The sequence below is a fragment of the Gymnoscopelus microlampas genome (genome assembly GCF_963454915.1).
Source record: "Gymnoscopelus microlampas genome assembly, chromosome: 19".
In the NCBI taxonomy this organism is placed as follows: domain Eukaryota; kingdom Metazoa; phylum Chordata; class Actinopteri; order Myctophiformes; family Myctophidae; genus Gymnoscopelus; species Gymnoscopelus microlampas.
The window spans coordinates 4,811,794-4,830,835 of NC_139956.1; positions in this window are offsets into that span (position 1 = coordinate 4,811,794).

A 19,042-nucleotide genomic window follows, 5' to 3' on the forward strand; every position below is an offset into this window, starting at 1 on the left:
TTTTTTTTAAGCGAACATTTTTAACTCGAATCTGTGCTTCTTCAATCAATCAATCAATCAAAGTTTATTTATATAGCACATTTTTACACAACGTTAGTTGACCAAAGTGCTGCACAGGTAAAAAGCAGAAAAAGAAAAGCAACAATACATCAAATCAGAAAAAGAACACAAAAAACACATAATTAGGTGTAAAAAACGCATAATTTTATGGGGGGGTCCCTGGAACAAAACATTTTGAGATGGGGGGTCCGCGGCCAAATACGTATAATTTTGGGGGGTCCTTGAGAACCACTGATATAGAAACATACGTTTTTCTAAAAACTGTAGGATTTAGAAGACATTTGTAGAACCAACAAAGATTTGAGTTACAAATGTTCGCTCTAAGAATATATATATTCAACGATTTGCACAACTTTTCACGATTTTTCAAATATAACAGATCTACAAGCTCATAGTGCGGCACCGAGTGCCGCACTATGAGCTTGTAGATCTGCTATTTTTGAAAAAAAACATAACAAATGTGTGAAAATATGTCAAATCTTTGAATATATATATATATATTTTTTTGAAGCGAGCATTTTTAACTCAAATCTTTGCTTCTGGGGGTTCCCTGGAACAAAACATTTTGAGATGGGGGTCCGCGGCCAAATACAGCTTACAGCTTTTTTCTAAAAAGCTGTAGGATTTAGAAGACATTTGTAACAACCAACAAAGATTTGACTTACAAATGTTCGCTTTAAAAAATATATATATTCAACGATTTGCACAACTTTTCACGATTTTTCAAAAAATAGCAGATCTACAAGCTCATAGCGCGGCACTCGGTGCCGCGCTATGAGCTTGTAGATCTGCTATTTTTATGAATAGCCCAAATAAATGTCAAAATGACACAGATGCGTTCCCGGTCTTAATGGGTTAACTCTCCGGGGTGTACGTAGAATGCAGAGAGCGGAAGAAACAGGAGAGAGAGAACAAGGAGAAGAATAGAAAAAAGGGAAAAGTTGAATGTATGTTATTGACAAGCAGTCACTCTGCTGTCTGTTTATAGACGCCTCCTCACTGTCGCTCCTTTTGACGAGGAGAGACAACGACAAGGAGGCGAAGATGAGGATCTTTGAAAGTGTATAGTACCGCTCCTCCTCCTCCTCCTCCTCCTCCTCCTCCTCCTCCTCCTCCTCCGTCATGGCCATCATTCCATTCTTTCAGTGGTGTAAAGTAACTAAGTACATTTACTCAAGCGCTGTACTTAAGTACAATGTTGAGGTACTTTTACTTTACCGGAGTATTTCCAATATTGTCTATACTTTCACTTCTACTCCACTACATCTCAGAGGCAAATATTGTACTTTTACTCCACTACAATTATGTGAAAACTTTAGCTACTAGTTACTTTGTAGATATAAATGATTACATTATAAAACATACATTAAACACGTTAAGCCCTATTTTATACCTAGGCTATTTGAAAATAGCAGATCTACAAGCTCACAACGCGTCGCATCGCGACGCGTTGTGAGCTTGTAGATCTGCTATTTTTTTTTTTTTACAAATCTCTTTATTGTTTTTCTCAGACAGGTTAAAATACATACTTTTTAGGCGGTTGAACAAAGAGGTCTGAATTTTTTGACAAAAAACTACAAACAAACAAAGCACATGACAACAAACAATAAAATTAGTACAGTAATTAGCATACATAATAGGGGTCTTGAAAATAATAAGAAATTAAAAAATAAAAATAAACAGACAAGACAGACAATAATTAAGACACTCAATCATACCAGGGAGGGGAAGGAGAAGAGGGGGGGAGAGGAGGGGTTTCTCTGCACAGAGCGCTGATTATTTTTGTAGTATGGATGCTGATGAGGTCTGGTAAGAGTTCCTAATTCATTTATTTTTTAATTATTTTCGAGAAACGTTAAAGAGAGTCATTGAGGGAGAGTCTGAATTGGATCTAGTCTCTCCTTCAAAGGAGACACTAATTTGCGGGTTCTTCCACCATAGTTAGGGTGTCAATGTGGTCTAAAACGGGTTGCCAAATTTTGTAAAACATCTTCAAAGAGCCGTTAAGGGAGAACCTGATCCTCTCAAGTTTAAGACAGTACAGAATTTCATGAATCCATCTGTTGTGTGTAGGAGGGGAAGGGTGTATCCATTTAAGGAGAATAAGCCTCCTAGCGAGTAGGGTCGTGAAAGCAATAACTCGGCGTGCTGAATTGCGCACAACGGGCATTACTGTGGTTCCAAGAAGAGCAGTGAGGGGATCCGGATCAATTGGTTCACCCAGCACCACCCCAAGGGTGTTAAACACTTCTGACCAAAATGTTGACAATTTAGGGCAGGACCAAAACGTGTGCATATAATCTGCTGGCGATTGTTTACACCTATTACAAGCATCGGACCTCTCAGGGTATATTCTGGCCAGCTTTGCATTGGTATAATGGACTCTGTGTAATATCTTGCACTGTAATAGTTTGTGTCTTGCACAAATAGAAGAGGTATGTACCAGTTCTAAAGCATGGTCCCATTGATTATCGGACAAGGTGATACCGAGGTCCTGGTCCCAGGTGGCCCTCAGGGAATCCAAATGAGTCGGATTAACTGCAAAGATTGTGTCATATATAATTGAAGTAAGCTTCCTGTCACCCGCTCTAAGGGATAAAAAGGAGTCTATCACCGAATCAGGTGGCCGGTTCGGGAATTGAGGGTTCTGACTTTTCACAAAATGCCTGATTTGAAAAAAGCGAAACATGTGAGATTTAGGGAGGTCGAATTCAGCAGACAGGGCTGCAAATGAGGAAAAGATATTGTCAGTATAAAGGTCTTTAATGGATCGCAGACCCTTGTCTGCCCAAATCCGAAATACAGGGTCAGTACACGATGGAAGGAAATGGTGATTCCTGTATACGGGTGCTAGATTTGAGGACCTGTGTAGACCAAATTGCCTCCTAAACTGGTTCCAAATCTTTAATGTATTAACTACGATAGGGTTTTTGGACACTTGTTTAACCGGGAGGGGTAGTTGAGAGCAGACCACCGACCACAAAGAGAGATTCGAGGAAGCTCCCTCCATGCTCGCCCATTGGGGTTGTACTGCAAAAATCGAATTAGTATTCCAGAAAGTTATCTTATGTATGTTAGACGCCCAATAATACTGACGAAGATTGGGGAGCGCTAAACCACCCTCGGTTTTTGGGAGTTGAAGGACCTTACCTCTAATTCGAGCCTTTTTATTACACCATAAAAATTAGTTAATGAGCCGATCGAGAGTGGAAAAAAAAGATTTGCTGATGAAGATCGGAATATGTTGAAAAGGATACAAGAAACGGGGCAACACCACCATCTTTATCAAGTTTACACGTCCTAGTAATGAGAGGGGCAAGGTAGACCATCTATCCAAGTCAGACTTAAAACGTTCCACCAGGGGGCTGATGTTCTTTGCGAATAGCTCTATGAAAGTTTTAGTAACGAATATTCCCAGGTATTTAAATCCCTCCGTAGCCTTTTTAAAGGGAAAAAGAGTTTGAGGAAGCTTGTCGGCCAGAGCGTTAACAGGGAAATATTCACTCTTCTGGAGGTTAAGTTTGTAACCAGAGAGTTTCTTGAATTGCTCTAGAATGTGTAAAATTACAGGAACAGAGGATGACGGATTAGAAATATACAACAGAAGGTCATCTGCATATAAGGAAAGCTTGTGAGTAGAGCCAAAACGGGTAATACCTTGAAACCTCTCTTCCTTACGGAGCCAAATTGCCAGAGGCTCGACTGCGAGCGCAAACAGCGATGGAGATAAAGGACAACCCTGTCTATTTCCACGGGAGAGGGAGAACTGGCCAGATCTCACTCCGTTAACATTGACCGACGCTACCGGGGAAGTATATAAAAGCTTAATCCATGAAATGAAGTTAGGGCCGAAACCAAATTTGTCGAGGATATAAAACAGGTACCTCCACTCCACCCTATCGAAGGCTTTTTCCGCATCTAGAGAAAGCACTAATTCGGGAACCCTAGTGGTGGGAGAGTAGATGATATTAAACAGCCTCCTCGTGTTGGAGGACGAGTGCCTTCCAGGCATAAAGCCAGTCTGGTCCGAATGAATCAGGTCGGGAATGACTCTCTGGAGACGCGTAGACAGGACTTTAGACATAATCTTGAAATCAACGTTTAAAAGAGATATGGGTCTGTAACTACCGCATAAAAGTGGGTCTTTATCCTTTTTCAGCAGCAATGTAATTGATGCTTCCGATAGGGAAGGGGGTAACTCTCCCTTTGAGAAGGCGTCATTAAATACCCGTACCAAAATTGGGGCCAAAACGTCGCAAAATGTTTTAAAGAACTCTGTGCTATAGCCATCGGGCCCAGGTGATTTACCACTTTGTAGGGACTTGATTGCCTCCGATACTTCCAAAACTGTTAAAGGCGCTCCAAGGTTAGTGGCAGAGTCCTCATCCAATTTTGGGTATTCTAAATCTTCTAAGGGATTAGGCCCCTCCCAGTCCTGTGGACAGGTCTCGGAGGAATACAAATCTGCATAAAAGGCAGAGAAAATCGAACTAATTTCCCCTGGGTCTGTCCTAACCTCTCCCGCAGATGATTTTAATCTAGGGATCAGTCTGGAGGCCCTGGCCGCTCTTGCCTGGTATGCAAGTAATTTGCCCGCCTTATCTCCTTGTTCAAAATAACGCTGCCTAGTCTGTAACAATTGTCTCTCGACCTTACTGGTTGATAACAAGTCGTATTGAGCTTGTAGTTGTAATCTCTGTGTGTACAAGGTGGGCGAGGGATTGACCGAATATTGGATGTCCAGGTTCCGAATGTCGGATGAAATAGTTGTCAATTTGGATTGCTCCGATCTTCTAAAGTGGGAAACAAATGAGATAATTTGGCCGCGGAGATAGGCCTTAAAGGCTTCCCATAAGACGTTACTATCAATATCTGGAGTGTCATTGGTTTGAAAGTAAAAAGTAATTTGTGACTCGAGGAAGTCCTTAAATGTAGGTTCAGACAAGAGCTGTGGACTGAATCTCCAAAACCTAGAGGGTGGTCTGCCATGTGGAAATTTTATCTCTAGAGATGTTGGTGCATGATCGGAGATAACTATGCTATGGTACTCACAAGAGAGAACATTATGCAATAATTTGTCGTCAAGTAAGAAAAAATCTATTCTTGAGTAACTATGATGAACTTGCGAGAAAAATGAGAACACCTTTTGAGTAGGAAACTTAGACCTCCAAGGGTCACATAGCCCAAGTTGGTCAGCGTGATATTGCAAAATTTTGGCTGATTTTGACAAAGTATTTTGTTTAGTAGATGACCTATCAAGCTCTAAGTTTTGGATTAGGTTAAAATCTCCTCCAATGATTATCTGATATTCATCAAGGTTGGGTATAGAAGAGAAAAATTTGGAAATAAATTTGTCGTCATCCCATGTTGGAGCGTAGACTGAGGCCAGGACCACGGGGGTGTTTAGCAATTTGCCCGAGACAATAACATATCGTCCATTTGGATCTGACACAGTGGTGTTCAGTTCAAATGGAACGTCACGATGTATAATAATGGCGGCCCCTCTAGAGCTTTCAGAATATTTTGAGTGGAACAGGTGGCCCATCCACGGCTTCTTAATACGCGACACCCTTGCAGTGCGCATATGTGTTTCTTGTAAAAAGCATACATCTCCCTTGAGCTGCTGCAAATGTGAAATTACCTTTCCAGCTTTAATGACACCGTTCATTCCTTTAACGTTCCAAGAAATGAAACGGAGATTCCTACCACTCATCGACGTCACCCTTTTTTGTTATACCGGCATCTGAGCAGAGAAAGGGGAAGGGAGAGGAAGGGAGGAGGGGAGAGGCCCACACATACACACACATCCAGAACACACAAAAAGAAAAACACAAACCCGGTTCTCTGAGAACACGGACCCTAGTTCCAAAGGGAGCACCAAAAACGCGTATCACTCCGGATACAAAACTGCCTGACATGAGTCAGTCCTAATCCTACCTACTTAACTTCCGTTTCCCCTATCTTAAACAGTAAATGCTAACCCCACAACCCACCCCCCTGCAAACCACTGAGTGAGAAAAGGTATACAATCCAAAAAATATACATAAATAATCCAAAAAATATACATAAATAAAATGAAAACATGTATATCACCATTCCCTTTCCACTCAGTGCAATTATCAACCCTCAATTCTGGCATAATCTGAATATCACTGTTAACATCATAACATCATCCAACAAGCAGTAGTAACAAAAAATATATCACATTAGAAAAACAAAAGACCAGGCATAGTACAGTACACACATCCCATCTCGAACAAACTCCACCTGTAAGGTCGTATCAAATAACCTCCAAATAAACCTATAGTGAAAGCACAGGTAAAAAATAAAAATAACTTTTTTTTTTTTTTTTTAGAAAAATGAAAAAAAAGTTCTTTCCTTTTTGGTACTCAGGTTTAGGCTCCCCAGTGAGGTGAAATACACACATAAAGCAGCTACAAAAAGCTTTTACAAAACCATTTGGAAAAACCATGTAAACGAAAATGTCATTCAAACTTGTTTTCCCTAAAATACATGGTTACCTTAGGGTCACTTAAAGTTTTAGGCTGCATAGTAAAAATTAAGGGAGAGTGAGCTCGGAACAACATATATATACCCAATATACCTATCTTAACACAAATAAAGTGCATTTATAAAGCAGTGACAACAAAACCTTCACAATAAGACCTGAAAACCAAGTAAAATAAAATAGCCCTGAATTCCCCTTCCACCCACCCCCCCCCCCCCCCAATCGCCCCCTACAAAAAACAATTGGCCGTCTTACAATCTCTTAAGGTCATTCAAAGATCAAATTGACATTAAAGGTGCTTCAATTACAGAAGTCCGACATTATGGTAACTACTGCATCAAGGCCACATTACAACCATTATATTGAGGTCCAAAACTAGAGTCAAAAGAAAATCCCATATAAGAAAGCAAATTGGCTCAAGTTATCGTAAACATCATTAACCCAGTGGACTAATTAAGAGGAAAAGTAAAAAATAAAAAATGTAATAAACATAAATACAACACACATGTAAACAAGAACAAACAAAGCCAAACTAGAATAAAGCAGGTCCTAATAGACTGGACTAAAACTCCTCTGTATCACAAACAAGCACATTGGCCCATGGAATTTCACATAGAGGCAAACCATAAATTAGTAAAGCAGGTCCAACAAGCCTAATAGTATTCCAAATAAAAGCAAGCCATCAAATAAGGAGGAAAAAAAAGGAAAAAGAAAACAAAGGGGGGAACGTCTGTAATAGTAGTCAATTAAATAAATGATTTGCCCAAGGCTATGTAAGCTACGCAATCAAAAACTCCTAGGGAGATATTATTAGTCTGATGTACACAACAAATTAACACACAAAGAGAGAACAGCATAAGGAAAGTCGGCTGCTGTATACAACACTAACTTGGCCAGAGAAGCAATTGTTCATTAAAAAACAACAACACACATATTTAAGATTGCAACAAAAAAGATAAAATTGAAACTATAATGTATTTAAAACAAAACGGACCCGTCATCTCATTCCAAATTAGACAACGTCAAGGCTAGTCAATCAGTCACAGCTGGGTTAATTCACGTAACAATACAACAGTCAGGTTAATAATACAATTACCATGTCCATGAAACACACCTAAAGTGCATGTATTATCTCAATGTAGTTGCGGCATAACACACAATTTACAATAAAAAATAAAGATAAAAGGGAGGGGGAAGTAAGGAGAGGAGATGAGCAGATGTCCAAAAAAAAGGGAGAAAAAGAAAGGCGTTACATCAAAACAGTGTTGCCGTCCCAGCTGAGCCGCGGCTAACCAGGCAAAAACCCTAGCCAGCCAGCTATCAGCCCAGCCAGTCCAGACTATAATGTCCATGTCCAAAAAGAGCAATAAAAATAGAAATAAAATCGGTCCCACATCAAGCGATAAAGTAATCAGATTGAGCGTCACAAAAATACACTGTCCAGATGAAAAAGAAGAAAAAATAGCGCTCTTCAGCCCGGCAATGTTAATCAGTGTCTAGCTGCAGCTAGCCACCAGCCTTCCACGGCTAAGCTCGCCAGCTAACGGCTAGGCTAGCAAGCTAACAGCTAAACAAGTCCACGCAGCAAACAATACATCTGCCAGGCCAAATACAGTTATCAAATCCAAGTCTGAACAGATCAAGTCATAAGCAAAGCACCCATTACTTGCGATTACTTGCGTTTAGATGTGATGTACTTTTCAGCCTCTTCAACGGACGCCAACTGGACCTTAGCTCCGCCATTTTCGTTAGCGATCATCAATTTGGCCGGGTAGTGGAGAGCAGGCCGGCATCCAAGCTTGTATAATTCGGCCATCACATCACGGTACTTGACGCGCTGCTCCACAACATCCTGGGGATAATCTTCATGGATGGCGATTCTTTGACCCTCGTACTCCAGGTTCCTCCGCTTGCGTGCTTCCCGAATAACTCTCTCCTTGACCGGAAGGTTGTGGAAACGAATGATGACATGCCTCGGCTTTTCGTTAGCACCCGGTTTAGCCTTTAGCGATCTGTGAGCTAAATCCAATTCGGGCGGTTCAGGCAGAACCTCGTCCCCCAGAAGTTCGAACAGGAAGGTGGAGAAAAAGGTGGTGGGCTTGGTACCACTTTCAACCGATTCTTTTACACCGACGATACGTGCATTCCAGCGGCGACCCCTCGACTCGATATCCGAGGCTTTAGCACGCAGCTTCGCGTTGCTAACCGCTAGCTCCGCGCATGTGGCCTCCAGGGAAACTATACGATCACTGACCAAATCCGCGTTAGACTCTAATGAAGTAATACGCTGGCCATGATCAGTTATAGTGGTGTGTATAAGGTCAATTTTAGATTCAAGCGTTGCGATGCTTGTTTTAAAGTCAGCCGAAAGAGCCGTCCTGTGGTCTTCTAGTAGGCTAGTCAGGGCCTCCATGTTGATGTCATTAGCGGCGGCGGTACCGGCTTTCATCAAAATAGTATCCTTTTTGACGTGTGCGGAAGCCCTAGTGTTCATTTTCTGATATCAAGACTTAATCGCAAACTTTTTTAATTCAAACCATACCATTTATGAGGAAGGTAGTGGGGTTTCTGTTTAGGTAGAGTTATGAAGCGGGGGAGCAGAGAGAGGACGCGTCTACTCCTCACCCTGCATTACCGGAACATCGTAGATCTGCTATTTTTAAACATTTTAGTACTTTTACTTTTGGTACTTTAAGTAAATTTTGATACCAATACTTTTGCACTTTTACTCAAGTCAGTGTTACATTCCGGACTTAGTACTTCTACATTGCAGTATTGATACCTTTACTTAAGTAAAGCATTTATGAGTACTTTTTGTCCATCACTGCATTCTTTTCCATCTCATTACGTCCCTCCTCCTCCCGTCATATACCAGATATACATATCTATAATGCCCTCGGGGCCAAAATGGAGGAGAGACATAAAGAAAGAGAGAGAGAGAGATTACGTTGGTTTGCGTTCTGCTTTGTTTGGTTTTGTATAAACCAACAGATAAGAAGATTCTTCCTGGAGGAGAAAGGAAAGGGGGGGGAGGAGGGGGAGGGGGGGTTCTCATCGATGCTTGTCATCTCTTTTCATGCTTTGTTTTTCTAATACACATCCAGCCTCTTCAGTTTGATTTAAACATGATTTGGAAACCGATTGACCTCTATAGGTGAGCTAACCAGCTATAACTGCTCACTCTATAGCACTCTATAGGCCTGTCCTGGTTGAAACGACCTTCAGTGTCAGTTTTTTTTTACTAACCCCACCAGTCAGTTTGCAAACGTACTTGCTAACTGACTAACCTGTCACCCAGTTTCAGGGGTGAAAGTGGCTGAGAGTTCTTGCCGGAACTGTTAGGGCGCGCGGCGAAGCCGCGCGGCCGGGGGAGTGCGCGGCCGCGCGGCGCGGCCGCGCGGCGAAGCCGCGCGGCCGAAAAATTTTGGGGGGGCCCAAAATTTTTTGGGGGGGCCAAAACCCATAAAATGCATAGAAAAATGCATTTAGACTATACGTTATAGGTGTAACTATAGGCTTTTTCCCTCATTCATGTATCCCTGAAGATCAATTTCTTAATGCCTGGTATCATGGTGTAGAAATGACAAGCACATGATATCATGCATAGAAAATAGTTTATTTAAACCAAATTGTGTGTGTAGAGTACCATAGAATAATCTCTTAATGTTGACACAAAACTTCAATATCAATCTAACTCAACAGTTACTTCTAACTCAACATAGTTAACTAAATTAAATAAAATGGTACCACAGATTGTTAATCTTAACACAGAACTTCAATATCAAACTATGAAATTAAATGAAATTAAATAGAAATTACAATTAACCAACATAAATTAAGAACATAAGGCAAAATGTCTCTTGCAATGTGCACATTAAAATTGAAGATCTTCTGAAGATAACTTAAACATTGACTTTTTTAAATTAAAAGGAAATAACTAAATAACATAAATTAACAAAAATAAGTCCAAATGTCTCTTGCAATATGCACATTAAAATGGAAGATCTTCTGAAGATAACTTAAACATTGACTTTTTTTAATTAAAAAGGAAATAAGTAGATAACATAAATTAACAAAAATAAGTCCAAATGTTTCTTGCAATGTGCACATTAAAATGGAAAATCTTCTGAAGATAACTTACCCATTAAAGTCAATAAAATAAAATAAAAATAAGCACAAATTCAACAGCTTTTTGTGTGTATGGGGTAGAGAGAAGTGGTGTAGAAAATGAGAACACTTAGTTTACTGTCATGCTTATATGTTAACCCATTGGTGCTGTTTTTGGAAACAAAAAGATGTTGAGAATGGAAGCTGAACACTTAAAACGTTCCCCACAGAGGCTTAAAGTAGTTATCCTCTTCTGATTGACAGCGAGCCATGCAACCCGTTGAGTGGGCTGCTCTTCTTCCTTTGGCCAGCCAAGTCCTCACATAAGGCATTGGATCCCACTGTTTGCATGGTGGTCCCACAGTGCTGATGAAGAGGAGGCTTGCTGCATTTTTTGTTAACAATTTGCTTCTATGGTCAGTTATGATATTGTTCATTGAGCTGAACCCCCGCTCACAATCAGCATTGCTTGCAGACAGTGTGTCCACTGCCATGAGCAACTTCTTCATCTGGTTGGGAATGCTTCTTCCTCCACTTGCCTTGTACTCAGTGAACCCAAGGTGGGCTTCATGTTCACTCACATGTAGGGTACGGCACAAAGCCCTCACCTCATCTTCTCCAAATCGAGGATTTTCGTGGTCCCATGTGTCAGGGTTGAGAACAGCCATTTGATTGATAAGGCTATTGTAAGCCTCTTTTCGGTTTGCTGCGACACTGGCCTGTGCTCTGTTTGCTGTGGTTGTGAATAATCTCTCTTTCATATTGTCTGCCACTGCTTGGATGAACTGAGCAGAGTTAATGATAGGACTCTTGCCAACTCTTAACTGCTCTCCCTTGAATTCCATCACTTCCTCTGCCTGGCTGGCCTCAACTGCATGTGGTCCTGGGTACGTATTGAGGCTTTCTATGCGTTTCACATACGCTGTCATCATGTCATGTGCCTTTGGTAGAGTGATCTTCCTATTCTGAAGAATTTCTGACAAGTTCTTGAGTTCAGTCAGAACATCTACCATTATTGCAAGGCTTTTTACAAAGTTGATGGAGCACAACTTAGAATGCAGACCTTTGAATTTGGCCCTCTCTCTGCCGTCCCTTGTACCATCCTCTGATGCCTCACTGAAGTGTTGTGCCAAGGCTGGAAAAGAGTCCCAAACTGCAGAGACGGCCCTGTATGAAGAGGCTACCCAGCGGACACTGAACACTCGTCCAATCCTCCTCAGGCTGATGTGTAGGTTGTGAGCACATTCACTCAGCTGCCGTGTGTTTTTTGGTGACTGGCTATATAAAGAATACAGGCAGTCAAGGAAGGACTGGAAGTCTTTGGTTCCCCCTGTCACATCCAGTGCCTGGTCCACAGCTAGCTCCAGTCTGTGATTAAGGCAGTGCCAAAGTACAATGCCTGGGAAATCATCCTGGAGCAACTTCCCAACACCTGACTTCACTCCCAGCATTACACTGGCCCCATCACTGCAAAATCCAATAAAGACTTCCTGCAGCAACTCAATGGTCAAGCCATTCTTCAACAAACAATCCATGAGCTTTTCCTTGATGTGAGCAGCACACAGACTATCCAGCTCAACCAGGTCCAGTGGAAAGGCAATGGGCTCCGTGTCTCCATCAACACTAGCCTTCAGAAACACAATTAGTGTTGATTTGTGCCCAACAGTGGTTGACTCATCAGCCAATACTGTGATCTTACTCCTGGTGTCTTTTATCTTGTTCAGAAGTCCCCGTTTCATTTGTGATGACACATGATCAATTATATCAACACAGACAGTTTTGCTGTGCAAAACACGCCCTAAATCAGAGGAGTTAGCCTTCTGCAGGTCTATCAGACTTTCAAAGTCTGTGAAAGGCTTGTTGTTCTTGGCCACATAATATGCTGTCCTGAATACCTTGGCAGTAGACTCAAATGCAGACTGCTGACTTCTGGCATTCATGTTGAGAAGTGTGTCTTTCTTTGCTGTCTCAAGAATTTTGATTGCATCATTATGTGCTGTGGAGTTCTTGTGTTCTCTCATTTTTTTGCGCAGTGATGAAAGCTGGGATTCCCTTGAATTACCATTTGAGACTATTTTTCCCTCAGCCCACTGAACAGCAATATTGACACCACGGGATGCTTGGACACCCAGATGCTTCACATCATGGCAGGAGGTACAGCCTAGCTTTCCATTGTGAGCGTACAGCCATTTATTTTTGGACCTGAACTCTTCATATTGTTCTTGTTTCCATACAGAAGGGTAAGCAGTAGGGCTAGCAGCATCACCTGTGCTTGCTTCTGGTGCTCCTGCTGTCACTTCTTCTGGGAGGGTCTCTTCCTCTTCCTCCTCCTCCCCCTGTGTCTCTACCTGCTCTGGATCTTCATACCTGGGCAGTGGTGTAAAGTAACTAATTACATTTACCCAAGTACTGTACTTTAGTAAAATGTTTAGGTACTTTTACTTTACTGGAGTATTTCCAATTGTCTATACTTTTACTTTACTCCACTACATCTCAGAGGCAAATATTGTACTTTTACTCCACTACAATTATTTGAAAACTTTAGTTACTTTGCAGATATACATTATTACATTATAAATCATACATTAATCCCTTTAGCCCTATTTTCTACCTAGGCTATTTGAAAATAGCCGATCTACAAGCGCCACAAGCTTGTAGATCTTCTATTTTCAAACATTTTAGTAGTTTTACTTTTGGTACTTTAAGTACATTTTGATACCAATACTTTTGTACTTTCACTCAAGTAAATTTTCAATTCCAAACTTTTAACAGAGTGCTTTACATACATACATTGCAGTATTGATACTTTTACTTAAGTAATTGAGTACTTTTCCCACCACTGTACCTGGGCGTTGTTGTTCTACAAACTTTGTTTTTAACCACATTGTCAGCTTCTTCAACTCTGTCTTCTTTTCTCTTAAACATCTCAGTTAGTTTTCGTTGCATTGTGCTTCATTTATTTTTTAAATTGCATTCTTCATCAAAACAGTGTATACACTTCCCCTCGCGTTTCTTTTCTTTTCTTTTTTTCCAGAAAAGACGTGTTGAACCAATCAGAACTAACTATGCTAGTCTGTCAGCCAACCAGAAACATGTTTTGAACGTTGGTGGGATTTAATTTGTCGTAAAGCCCGCCTTCTTTATCCGGTAATTTTCACACACACACAGGCACGGACAAAGGCCGTTTCCGTATCCGTTTTATACCGGATCTCCAAGCTGCAAAGTGAATTGATCCCAGTCCCAGTTTCGTTTGCGCACGCATGCGCAAATTGACGTGAGTCGCTGCAGGAGAAGACGAGACGCTTCTCTCGGCTCCGTAGAATAAATAAACACCGTAAAAATAGCACGGATTAAGCTGACACAAACACACAGTGGAACAATTCAAAAGCACTTTATTAGAAAATGTAACACTTGTGTATGTTAATCTGACGCTAGTAGATTATGTTTTCTTCTTGAACATGGCCATGGGTCTGTGGCAGGTTATTTAATATGGGATTTTCACAGCTGCCTTTGACTTTTTCTTAACGGAACGGCGTTCCGGCGTCGAATCTTTTACCGGAACGCCGTTCCGGACAGAGCCGGCCCACTTTCACCCCTGCCCAGTTTGCAAACTGACTAGTAATTGATTTCTCACTGTAACATAATAACAAGAAAAATAGCACCCCAAAAAAAAAGAGTTGCAGTAGTATCAAAATAGTTTGTCTGTTGTCTCTCTCTCTTGTTTTTCTCGCAAAATCCTGCAACACTGTTTGTATTTTCAGTCTCCTGAACTTCTGGACACACAGAGAGAGAGAGAGAGAGAGAGAGAGATGAATGTGCCTCAACCACATTAACCTCAGGCTGTTTGTTTCAATGATTTACACAGCCACCGTCGATATCTCTTCAATGTAGTCTCTCTCTCTCTCTCTCTCTCTGTCTCTCTCTCTCTCTCTCTCTCTCTCTCTCTCTCTCTCTCTCTCTCTCTCTCTCTCTCTCTCTCTCTCTCTCTCTCTCTCTATCCATGAAGGTGGCACTTTTACATTTCGTGCTTTCATCCCACCTTCTCTCTGTCACCCTCGCTTTCTCTCTTTCGTCTCGCCCTTCACACAATCATAGTAAATCTCTCTATCTGTCTCTCTCTGTGTCCGTCCGTCCGTCTGTCCGTCCGTCCGTCCCTGTCTCTGTCTCTGTCTCTGTCTCTGTCTCTGTCTCTCTCTCTCTCTCTCTCTCTCTCTCTCTCTCTCTCTCTCTCTCTCTCTCTCTCTCTCTCTCTCTCTCTCTCTCTCTCTCTCTCTCTGCCTTTCATGCCTGAGACGCTGTTTACTTACAGAGAGAGACAATTGAGTTCAGGGTCGAGGGCGCGAGTTAGAGATGTTTTGCATAATAGAGTTGCTAGAGGGATGTAAGGAGTATATTGAAGAAGGAGAGGTCACACAGAAGTTCGTGGCACTGGTAGGCAGATTGTATTGCAACGGAGGAGAAAGTTTGGAATGCATTGGTCTCAAAGTTAGCTGGGTGGACAAGAGTATGAATAAGTACTAGCTATGACTTCTTGTGACCGTTGTGAGATAATCAGTTCAGGAAAATAAAAGGAGACATAACATAATTATATATTAATGAACGTGTTCGCTATGTCAGTGGTTCTCAAACTTTTTCATGTCAAGGACCCCCAAATTGACACTTATTAGCCCGCGGAACCCCCATTTCAAAAGATATGCCAAGGACCCCCATAAGAGAAGGTTTTTACGGCTCTCTAGCAGTGATTCTCAACCATTTTTATTTCAAGGACCCCCAGTTTGACATGCATTATTAGGCTACGGACCCCCATTTAATGCCATTTATACCTCTGGGACCCCAATTCATATTGTATAATCAATGTTAATTTAACTCTGAGAGTGTACAAATGGAACCAAATGGACCCGTACGGGTCCATTTGGTTCCATTTGTACACTCTCAGAGTTACAGATAAGGGTCCATTTTGGGTCCATAAGGGTCCATTTTGGTTCCTATCCATCATTTAGCTGGGGACCCCCTGGAATCGCCTCAAGTACCCCTGGGGGTCCCCGGACCCCACTTTGAGAACCAATGCGCTATGTTGTTTTATCGAGATATCTAAAGAGCACATATCAATAAAGAGCACATATCAATGAGCTTGTGGAGTCGACCAAAGCTGGCTCTCTCCCTGCTTATACAAATTGATTATATATTAACCCATTACAATTCTACAAATGCCTTCTAAATGAGTAGTTCTCACACTTTAAAGATTGTTCAAAAAATGTTCAAAAACAGCGTTTGTACAAGCTCACAGCACGTGACGCACTGTGAGCTTATACATCTGCTATTTTTGTATAGCCAACGCCAAAAATCTAAAATGACACGTATGCTTTTCCCGGTTTTAACTCATTGAGTGCCATTAACGTGTTTCACGTGTTTTTACCGCTATGGCTCAACGTGCCAATGACGTGTTTCACGTGTTTTTGAAAAAATAGTAAAAAAATATATATATATATATTTTTTTAAACATGTTCAGAACCCAAGATATCATCATCTGAAGATTTGCAGCTCCATCCACTCCTTGTTTAACTTAGAACTGAAAAAGGCTGTATCTCGCTTCCTAAGCACTTTTTGTTTTCTGTGAAAAAAACGCTGGCACTGGGACAACATCATTCTGAAATCATTCTGAAATAATTCTGGCAATTCTGGCACTCCATGAGTTAAAATGTTTTCTAAATCTTAACATTTTTTTGAAAAAAATCTGAAAAATATTTTTTCAAGATTATTTCAAAAATACAAGCTCATAGCGCGGCACTCGGTGCCGCGCTATGAGCTTGTATATCTGCTATTTTTGAATAGCCACAGAAATCTAAAGTGACACAGATGCGTTCCAGGTCTTAATGGGTTAAAATGTGGTAATGCGGTCTAGAGTTGAAAACCCTGCAAATTATAGTTGGCAAAGCTACTTTATGGCTGTTAATGAATGTCTCCCTATACTGTATAGCAGGAGTTGACAGGCTTTCACTAATTGACAGTCTAGCGCTGAAAGTCTAGCCCCAGCCTGCCCAGTCAGACATATGCACTCTGTGCTTTTTAAATACCTCAATAAACCAGATCTGATTATATGTCAGTGGTCTTAATCATTCAAAGATGTGTGTTTAATTAGTGCTCTCACTGACTTTGCATTCCTTCAAACCTTTCGGCTCCAGTTTGCTCCCCCCCCAGTGCCCAGAACGGTGACATTATCAGAGCTCTCCTCCTTCACTACACTTGGAGGAAAGGCCATGTCTAAAGATCTTTACGCACTGGGAGCACATGGCCTATGTTTAGTTTTGATTGATTCTAGGGACAGAACACTAGACCTTTCCCAGATGACCTGAGAGGGTCTGGATGGTTCATGATATCAGCACAAGATCAGAAATGTATTTTGGCCCTAAACCATTCAAACGTTTATAGAGCAGCCGAGTGGTATTTTGAAATTGATTTTTTGATATACAGCGAGCCTGTGTAAAGATTTAAGAACTGGAGTGATATGCTCCACTTTATTGGTTCTTGGCTCCCATTGAGCCCTGTAATTAATCAAATGTTTTGGAAAATGTTTGAATATCGTCTCTTGTCGGGTGGAAACCTCATATGTCCAGGATTCTTCATATTTTTCAGGATTCAAAATCAAAAATAGCAAAAGTAAAATAGCAAAGAGGTTTTTGGCTTGACTCGTGGTTTTTCACCTTTCCAATTAAAGCTGACACTGTCTTTTAATGAGTCTTGTCTTGGTTTAATTAAAGACAATTTACTGTAGAAGAGCAGGGAGACCAAATTCAACGACCCTGATTGTATAAGTTATATTGTATTAACATATTCTACCATGCAGATTGTACAAAATGACTTTTTATTCACTAAAGAAAGTGACATAACACAGCTTTAAATCAGCAGGGTTCACCTGCCTGGGACAATGAAGGTGCACAGATCATTCCAGTGCAATCCAAGTCCAACCTGTGCAGCAGTGGCTCAGGCGGTAGAGGTTCCCGGTTCGTCTCCGGGCTCCCCCTATGTTATGTTATGTTAGTGTTGAAGTGCACTTGAACCAACCACCGGATAGGGATGGGATGATGTGAACATTTCATGTAACGATTATTGTGGCAAAAATAATTGCGATTGATATCTTAATAATCAAAATATGCTAAAAACTTAAAATTCCACTTTTGTTAGCCACTTGAACCCCCCAGCAGCCATATTCTGGGGGGGAACGTCGTTTGCCATCCGCTTCCTGTTTGGGATTTTCAGAAAACCAGCTGTAACTCTTTTTGCATTGATTTAAGGTAATTACGCTGGCATGGGGATAGAAAACTATGTTTATTATGTTGGCAGTCAATGTGTTAAAGTGCAGAGGACAAACGCCAGATACGAGCAAATGCAGAGAGCAGAAAAAAAAGGAGGGCTCCGGCATTCTTATTTGTAAAGATAAAAACATAGTTGGAAGGTGCTCTTTGGTTCAAAGTGGTTGGCCTCTTAAATACAAAATGAATTCCATCCCAAGGCACTCTTTACTAAAACAGGCTAGTTCATCTTTGAACTATAAAAGATACATGCCTGCATGCTTCTGCCTCAGACGGCCTTCTTCAAGCCAAACAGTTTGCCCTTTAAAAGCTATCAAAGCTTTATTTCTTGTATTATTTTTGCCATTGAGAAGAGTGCCTTGGAATCTTTTTTCTCTTTGTATGTGCCAATATACTTTTTGACCCTGGTTGGCATGCTGGTTATAATGAGGAGAGAGAAGCTGATAAACGAGGCTGTTAACATCAATGCAGAAAGGCTTGGTTTGGTTAATGGCAGGGGTGATAAGAGTAATAATGTCCAGTAGAAATGCTGTTAAACTACTTACTGATGTAATCCTTTTTGTGCTGGGTAGCACATATCGTTGCTGTCAGGTAGAAACCTCATATCTACCATATTTACATTTGTTGTGTTTCTTTTCTGTAAATGTATGCCCTATATGATCATACTACAGTGTCACACAAAAGCATCAAATCTATACACACTTTTACTCCCTTACACACGGACTCTGGTTTCAGGAACTGGTCAAGATGTGGTTTAACTTATGTACATCATTTATTTGACTCTAACAATATTAAATCATTTGAACGGATTGAAAACACCTACAAATTAGACAACTTCTGAACACATTGACTGCCTGAGATTAAAACATTGTTTTGCATCCCCGTGCCAGCCTCTATCCACCGGAGCAAAACACATTTTACCACGATCGGCCATTTGTTGCTATCGCCCGTTGAATAAAGTTCGTTTTCACCACAAAAAAAGAGAAATCCGAACTAGGTGTGTTTTTCTACACATTCGAATATAGGAGCGGACGGAGGCAAAAAAGACGTATGTCTT